This window comes from Apodemus sylvaticus, chromosome 7 (genome assembly GCF_947179515.1).
Source record: "Apodemus sylvaticus chromosome 7, mApoSyl1.1, whole genome shotgun sequence".
Lineage (NCBI taxonomy): Eukaryota > Metazoa > Chordata > Mammalia > Rodentia > Muridae > Apodemus > Apodemus sylvaticus.
Window position 1 is genome coordinate 121,054,321 of NC_067478.1, and position 9,072 is coordinate 121,063,392.

At 42.0% G+C, this 9,072-nt stretch overlaps 1 long non-coding RNA gene across 1 annotated transcript; it reads left to right on the forward strand.

Annotated features, from left to right (window-relative positions):
- Nucleotides 1–25: 25 nt before the first annotated feature.
- LOC127689427 (uncharacterized) lies at nt 26–7,518 on the forward strand. The gene is made up of 2 exons (XR_007978907.1): nt 26–527; nt 5,700–7,518. It is a non-coding gene; the product is annotated as an uncharacterized LOC127689427 (long non-coding RNA).
- Nucleotides 7,519–9,072: the final 1,554 nt, after the last annotated feature.

The following is a 9,072-nucleotide window of genomic DNA, read 5'->3' on the forward strand; positions in this document are numbered from 1 at the left end:
GCGCTTCCAACGGTTGTGTAAAAGACGCGAATTCCACACCCGGAAGCAAATCTGGAGAGCTGGTTTTGTTGTTGTTGTTTGTTTGTTTGTTTGTTTTTTTGTTTTTTTTAAACCGTCTCTCAGAGGCTGACGCAGTGACCAATCAGCAGAGACTGGGAAAAAAGATGGAATGACGTCTCCTAGGGGCGGAGCCAAGGCCGCTTAGGGGGCGGGCATTTGAAACCGGTGCTTCATAGTCGACCCCAAATATCATCTTGTGCCGTTGAGAACCAATTACTTAATCTCTTTTGCGTCTTTTCCTTTCCCGACCCCCTCCCAGACTCTTTCGCTGCGGTTCTGCGGGGACGGAAGGCGCCAGGAGCCGGTCCGCGTCTCGCAAGCGTGAGATGTGAGGAGAGCTTGGCAACTGACCGATCCAACGGCTCCTGCTCCTCAGTAGACCCCGCAGCCTAGGGACTAGAGTTGTCACTTAAGTGGATATGAAGAAGGCGCAATTAAGTACGGGGGCAGCCACGAGCTTTCCAAAGGTACCATTCCTGCGAAACCACTAGCCCTGAAGGCAGGGGTTGTAGTCGCATTGCTTGTTAAGATATATAAATATGTAGATATATAGCTATATGCATTGAGCGTGCTAGCATGAGGGGAGATGCTGTGAGCGTATACGATAGTGAGCATTTATGGAACACAGTGGGCCTAACTGCCAGGAGGAGCACGAGATGGGCTTAAGATGGCATCGCCAACGTTGTCTTGTGCCCCATCATTGAGATCTTGGGGACGGCTGATGCACGATAAAGAGGATTCTGTTCTCCAGTTTATCTCAAGTAGAAGGATCTCCTAAAATTGAACATTTCAGTTCTTTTCTGTTCTTCCTTTGGAACTTTTAAATGAAGAAAGAGAATTAGAAAAGAACCCCCTCCCTCCCAAATGTGCCTCCCCCGCAAGTAGAAGGTGAAAAGCTTCTTTTTTTTTTTTTTTCTTCTCTTCATAGAAGCACTCAGCCTCACACAAAGGACACTGCTGTCATATTAGTGGCTCAAACCCAAAGCTGGAGACCCTCTTCCTTCACTGGTCAGGTCCTGTTCACTGGCCACTCTTGTGCAGTATTGTGAAAATTACCCTGTAGTTCACTCATTCAGGCCACTGTCATGTCCTCTTGATTTGTAATTGCCTTCAAAGGGACTTTCCTAGCTTTGCACAGGAACAGTGATCTTTTGAGATTACCAGATAGTGTTTTTGACACTTAGGAGTTAAACAACCATTTGTTTTAACTTAGACAGTCTGCCTCCTGCCTGCCTGCCTGCCTTTAGTTAGTTATAGTCATTCCACACTCAAGATACACTCAACTGGACATCTCTGTTTCTTCCAAGAAGGCAGGATTCCAGTGTTTCTTTTGAGTTTTGAGCCAAGGTCTTGCAGTGCAGCCCATGCTGGCTTTAAACTTAAATTCAGGCACACATTCATCTGTTTTTTTGACTTGGACTGTGTTTTTCACCTCTGCCCCCCAGACACCTGTAACTTCATTCTTCAGGTCATAGCTTAGTACTACTTCCTCTGTGAGGTTTCCCCTGACATCTGTGCTGTTCCTTACTTCCTTGCTTGCAAAACTGTCTTTTTAGCACTCAGATTGATATTTCCATAATGCTGGACCCTGGTTAGGTTTATTCTTTGTTTACATTACCTCATGCACCTTTTTCTTTTTGGTCAGAGGCAAAGTCTTGAGACCAAGTATCTAGTTTCTGTGAGGCTCTCTTGGCTCTAACCCCAGCTCTGCCCTCCCTAGCTGTCTCCCTCCCTTTGCCCACTTGGGCAAATTACTTTTCCTCTCCTGTCTTCCATCCCTTGGGTAAAAAGTAGGGGTGATTTTTATTGTTACTGTGGTAATTACATCACTATTTGTAAAGTGCTTAGAGTTACCTCAGCAAGTGACGTCCTGGATCAGTATTGGCTGTTACTAATACTATTACTAATATTATTATTGTCTGACTAACCTAATTAGTCAATAACCCCTCAATAAGTCACCACAGTCGATTTGACTTTTGAATTATTAATTAATAAACACTTGATGTTTCTATTACAGTTTAGCATTAAAAAGTTAGTTTACAAAAGTAAAAGCATTTGTTTAAAATATTTCTGGAAGTGTTAATAAGAAAGGTAAAACAAAACAAAAAACCCTAACTTTGAAGCACCTGTAAATAATAAGAAAACGATACCGGAAAGCTTTGGACTTAAACAGTGAAAGTACTAAGGACAAGGAAATGAAGTTGGAAAGATATCTGTATAGTTAGGGTTCTCCAGAGGAACAGAGCTGAGAGAGTGGCTGTACAGAGAGGGGGTTTACGAGGTTGGCTTACATGATACAGTACGGATGTTGGCACTGGAGAGATTGAGAACTCAGAAGCCACACAGTGTACCAGACTGCATGTCTCCACAGTTTAAGACAGTTGCATTTTGGTGCCTGGAGGATTCATTCCTTGAGGGCCACTGGTCTTCATTCCACATTGGAAGGCTGAAGAATCTGGATTCTGATATCAACAGGAAATGGTAGCAGCAGGGTGGATTAACTTGACAGCAACCTGAGAATGGGGATGAACGTGGAGTCCTGGCAGGCAGGCAGGCAGGCAGGCAGGCAGGCAGGCAGACCCCAGACTTCTTTCTTGGGCTGCCTTTTATCTAGCTGCCCCCAGAAGCTGCGATTCATATTTAGGGGGTTACCCTACTTAAATGATCTGATCAAGAAAGCCCCTTACAGGTGCTTCTGTCGTCTTCGCTCTTACTTGGCTCCAGACCCAGTCAATGTGACAGAATTAGCCATCTCCTTCCTAAAAACGCATTTCTCTCTTCAGATGAGGCCTTTCCCTCCCCATGTTTCTGTAGAAGCCCTTGTGTGTGTGGTGTTGGTGTGTGTGCTGGAGGTAAGAGGTCATGTTGGCATTTCCTTGGTTGTTCTTCACCTTAGTGTTGGGAACACTTTCTCACTAAACATCAGACTATTGGATTAGGCTGGATTGACTAGCCAGAAGCCTCCTGCCTGCCTTTCCATCTCTGGGGTGGGTTTGACGGATGCTCTCTGCCTCGCCTAGATTTTGTTAGGGTCAGAGCTCGAGTCCTCATGCTTGTCCAGGAAGCCCTTCACAGAACCACCTCCCCAGGCCTAAACAGAACCCAGAATCCCCTCCACAGGGTTTCAGAACCTAGAATCCCTCCACAGGGTTTCAGAACCCAGAATCCCCTCCACAGGGTTTCAGAACCCAGAATCCCCTCCACAGGGTTTCTTGCTTGGCTTACCTGTCAGGTTGCTTTGACCTTAACTCCCCATGTGTCACTAGAGGTGAGGTGACCCTATCTGATTCCTAGTAATGTGGATCCTATTCCCAAAGCCTTAGTGACACATGTTCTGTCTCATACTCGTATAGATCACACCAGCTTTATATGCACCTTTATTTTGTAGTTTGGTAAGATGTTATATGTAATACTTGTGATTGTGAAATTGACTGTATGGAGGGGGAAATGTATGAATTCCACCTTCAAAGGTTACAGAAAAAAGTATTCAGAAGGAATAATAATAAAAAAAACCCCTTAAAAGCCTCATAAGAAAATTTCAGAAAGTATAGTACTTGCTGTTTGGAAGGAGAATTTGATGAAGGCAGAACATCCTATGGCTTTGTGATTTGAAAATCATGTTGACTAAATTTAACCTGGGTGTGGTGATCCAGGCTGAGTCGAGCCAGGCTTGGGTGGCGCGCTAGAGGCAGGAACATCTCTGAAGCAGAAGTCAGCCTAGTCTGCAGAGTAAATTCCAGGAAAGCCTTGGATCCAGAGAGATACTCTGTCTCAAAATAAGTAAGCTATATGTAGGAAACGTGAACAAAGTCACCAGCTGAATGTCAGATTAGAAGACAAAGGTGTTTAACGTATACTCACTACTACTCCTGTGACTAAAACATGTCAGGTAAAAAAATGTAAACAACACAATAGAAACTGCAGAAAAAGAGATTCCAACCACCAGAGAAAGTGAACTTGAGGCTGGAGAAGTGGCTCAGTGGTTAAGAGTGGGTGCTGCTCTTCTAGAACACCCAAGGAAAGTTCCCAGCACCCATGTTGGCAACTTACAGCTGTCTGTCTTTCCAGCACTAGGTGATCTCTCACCTTCATTGGGCATCCATGCATACATGGGCATACTCACACATAGATGCACACAAAACAGAGACACTTTGATCCCTGGGCGTTTAAGGCCAGCCTGGTCTACAGAGTAAGTTCCAGGACAACCAGGGCTACACAGAGAAACCCTGTATTGAAAACAAACAAACCACTACCACCAACTATATATGTGTGTGCGTGTGTGTGTGTGTGTGTGTGTGTATATATATATATATATATATATATATATATATATATATATATATATATAATATGTGTATATAAAATGTATCTTATATAAAATAAAATCTTAAAAACATTCAATTTTTCAATGATCATATTACAATACTGTGTCCCCAGAAATTTATGAAAAAAACCAAACATTTGAATGGGATTGAACAAAGGATGCCCAGTCAAACAGTGAAGTCGCAGTGGCACGCCATTGCCCTCCCAGGAGAAAGCAAACTGTTCATACAGTGGGCTCAAGTTTCCCAGGTCCTCGCCTGCTTGCCTCTGAGGCCTTTACAGCCTTGACAGCGTACCTACCTTCTTGCTAAGACACAGCTATTGCTGCTCTAGAGCTTTTCTCAGTGGCCAGGAAAGGTCTTCCTTCGTGCTCACAATGCCAGCCAGCTGTGACAGTCCTGGTTCCGACCTCTGACCTCTGGCCTCTAACATCCTGTACTCTTGTCTCTGGCATTCTGCATGTGTGTGGTCCTGTGTTATGTTAACATTACTGTTTCTCCACCTCTATGCAGAACATGTACAATGATATAAGTTCCATGACGGCATGCTTAGTGCTAGAGGCCAAACATTTAAAACAGTGAAATAAACGAGTGAACAGATGAATGGATGAACATTACCAGGAAGAGATCATGTCCTTCTGTAGTTTTTGCTTCACGTGTGTGTCTTTTATGGTGCATGTGAGGTGACAGGTGAGCAGTGTTCTACTGCACACACCCACAGTTTGAGAGAGGAAAAGGTAACTTATCTTCTGCTTACCCAAGTCTGGATTTTAAAGTAATATACAAGACCCAGAGAAAGTATCTCTTTCTTTCAGTAGATAATCTCTTAATTGAAAGCTCCTGTGCTGGTCAGGCTTCTTTATGTATACTGTCAAGTGTTTAGTTAGGTCAGCAGCCTACCCCAGTCCAATTATAGCTGTAATCAAATCTCCCTCCAACTGAATCATCCCCCTTCTGCTAAAATCCATCATCATGAACCTGATAGCTCAAAAGGAGGTGGATATTTTTCCTAATAAAGATATGTATGCATGAGACCACATGCTTCTGTGTGAGCTGCGGATTGGTGTTCAGGTCCTTAGGTTTGTCCATCAGGCATTCTTATTGAATCATCTCCCCAGCCCCGAAATATATCCCAAATGCCCATGAATTAATTTGTAAAGGAAACTCAGGCTTGTCAACCTTGAACTCTATATTTAAATGTTGTATAAATGAATCTTAGCTATTCTTTTGCCCTCCCACTTAATGTGTGTTGTGTGGCTGTGTGGAATTTTACTGTAAAAATGGACTATAAATCTAACAGTTATGCTTCTGTTGCAGTGACATTTACAAATAAAGCGACCACAGATATTCTTAGAAATGCAGAGAAGTGTGCACGTGCATTTCATGTGAGCCACATCAGCGGAGGGGAGATCTCTTCTGTGGAATGCCTCCATGCCTGATATTGTCCAGCATCTCACTGTCACCTGACCTGGCAGTGTGTGCAGTGACTTGTCATTAATATTGTGACTGTGATTCCTTGATGTCTAATTGATGTAATCATCTATGTGGAGTGTGGGGTGTATGTGCGTGTGTGTGTGTGTGTGTGTGTGTGTGTGAGCACGCACACTCACACTACTTTCCTATGAATTGTGTTTTCCTTACAGATTTTTGAGTTCTTAATGCTATGGGTAGTGAGTAGTTCCTGCTCCTCACCGCACATATCACTTCCTACTTCTTAGCTTCTCATTTGAAAATATCTAATACTGATTTTGATATGTGAAAATCTTCTACTTGGGGGTTCAATTTACGAGTCCTTTTTCTTAAGTGTGTGCTATTTTTTACTTGAGAATGTTCTTACTTTGAAATCATACTCATATTCTGTTATTACCTTCTAAAAGCTTCTCAGGCCACCATGCATTCATTTTATCCACAATGCGCTGGTGCTGTCTTGACATCTAGTTAAACAATTCTTACTAATTCTTCCTCTTGTCCAAGATCTCTTTGCCCTTCATATATTCAGGAGCTAACTGTCAAGTTCTGTACACTTGGAAATTTAATTGAAATAACATTATATTTGCAAGGACTGATGTTTTTATAGTAGCGAGTCTTTAGATTTAGAAATGAAATACATATTTTTTCTTTTTTTTTATTTAATCATTCTATTCCTTTACATCTCGAATACTATCCCTCTTCCTGGTTACTCCTCCACAACTCCTCCATCCCTCATCCGCTGCTGTCTCTCCCCTCTCCTTTGCCTCTATGAGGATGCTGCACCACCCACCCACCCACCCACCACTCCAGCATCCCCCTACGCTGGGGCTTCAAACCTCTACAATTACCAAGGGCCTCCCCTCCCACTGATGTCAGACAAGGCCATCCTGTACTACATATGTATCTGGAACCATGGATTCCTGCCTGTACACTCCTTGGTTGGTGGTCTAGTCCCTGGGAACACTGGATGGTCCGGCCAGCCAACATAGGTCTTCCTATGGGGGTTCCAATCCCCCTCTGCTCCTCCAGTCCTTCTGCCAGCTCCCCCACTGAGGACCCCTGAGCTCAGTCTGATGGTTGGCTCCAAGCGTCCACATCTGCATTGATCAGTTGTTGGCTGAACCTCCCAGGGAACTGCCACACCTGTTTCTGTCAGCAAGCGCCTCTTGACAACAGCAACAGTGTCAAAGTTTGGTGTCTGGACAGGATGGATCCCCAGGTGGGAAGTCCCTGGATGGCCTTTCCTTCAGTCTCTGCTCCATTATTTTTGTCCTTATCTTTCCTCTTTTCATTTATTAAGGTCGTCTTTGTTTTCTAAAGTATGTCAGTATACTATTTTTTCTGATATATTGAATATATTTCATAGCATTCTCACAAGCTCTCATATTTAATGCTATTGTTGACGATATTCTTAAAATTGGGTCATTTGTAACTGATGTACACAAGTATAATTATTTTTATATATACCTACTTTAAATTCAGAGAACTCACCGAACTCTTCTGTTAATTCAAGTGGTTTACTCTGAATATTTTATACACATGCCATCTGCCAATAATAATAATGTTTCTTTTTTTTTTCCAGTCTCTTTTCACTCTGCCTTCCCTTTTTTTTGCCTTGTGTTGGTTTGAACTTCCAGGGCAATGTTGAATAAAGATTCTGATCCCAGGTGTCCCTGTTTTTTTCTTGATCTACAAGATAAAACTTTTAACTTATTACTGTTGAGTACAATCTTGATGGTTTACACTGATATATGGTATTTTTCTTTCTATTTTAGGTTGTTGAAAAACTATTTTAAAAGTCATATATTTGACAGAAGATCTTATTATGACATTTTCATCTATGCGTACAATGTGTTTTGGTTGTGTTCATACCTCTTCCCCTCCTACTGATTCCACTTTCTCTTCCCAACTAATCCCTCTTCTACCTTAACGTCTTTTCATTACGGTTGTTTATAGGAGCATGGGCATCTTACCAGTGCTTATACCACTGAAGACCAAGTCTTCCTTCCCTGGAAATCATTAGTTATAGATCATCAGAGAGGGATGGGGCCTTGTGAGTCCCTCTCTTCTCTGGCAGGATTCTGAAAAATCCAATCTTGTGTACTCCAGCAGAGGTAATCATGGCTTTTAAGTTCAAGAGTGTAAGCCTGAAGATTATTCTTTGACCTTCTGCCACTGCCTGCCATTCTTCCTTCCCTTCCACCATGTTTTCTGAGCCTGGAAGGAGAGATACAGGTGATCCAGGGCTGAGCTTCTAACAGCCATTTACTCTCAGTCCTGGACTGGTTACAGTCTCTGCAGTTACTACTGCTTGCTTCAAAGAGAAGCTCCTCAGACCAGAGCATGAACAACACTGGTGCGTGAGTGTAAACACTTAAAACAATCAAGTCCTCTTCTGCACTGAGGCCCCTTTTACTCTATCAGTATATGTAATAAATAGATGTAAAGTTTCACCTAATCGTTTTATTGCTAGAGTAGGCTATAGTGCCCCTAGTCTTAGAGTCAGTGTATTCATACTTTATTTAGAGTTTTTATGTCAGTGTTCAGAAGAGATATTAACTGTTTCCTGTCTCCTAGTCCTTAGGATCTGTGCCATAATACAAACTCGGAAGCATATCTTGTGTTCTCTGGGAAGGTTTGCCAGGATTGGAATCACATCGTTGGTTTTTTGTTTGTTTGTTTGTTTGTTTTAAATGGCTGGTAAAATTCGCTGGTGTAGCCATCTTGAGTTTGGAATTTTGTTTCTAAAAGTTTGGCTGCTACTTCAATGTCTTCAATGGTTATGAACATAGTCAATCTTCTCATTTCTTCTGTCTTATGTTTTTCTAGAAATCTATTCCTTTCATTTAAAATGTGCATTAGTAAAATTATCCATACTCTTTCTTTTTTCCTGTCTTCTCTTTCTCTTTCTGTTTTCAGTTCTTTTGTGTCATCCTCCTTTTCAGAGATGACCTCAGTCATCAGAGTTGGCTGTCAGCAGAAGCCTCTGTCACCAGAGCTCAGTATTTGTGGCTTGTACTTTTATTCTTCATCATTTTCACTGAAGATTTTTCAAGTTTATTAAAATTCTCAAAAGTTTGATTTTTCTCTGTACTCTATTTTATATAGTTTTGTAGTTCATCGATTTCTGGTTTATTTAGTTTTTTAAAATTTTTTTCAAAAAAATATTTTAAGATGCATGATTAGTTCAATATAATTTCCTAGCCTCCTGCCTTAGCTA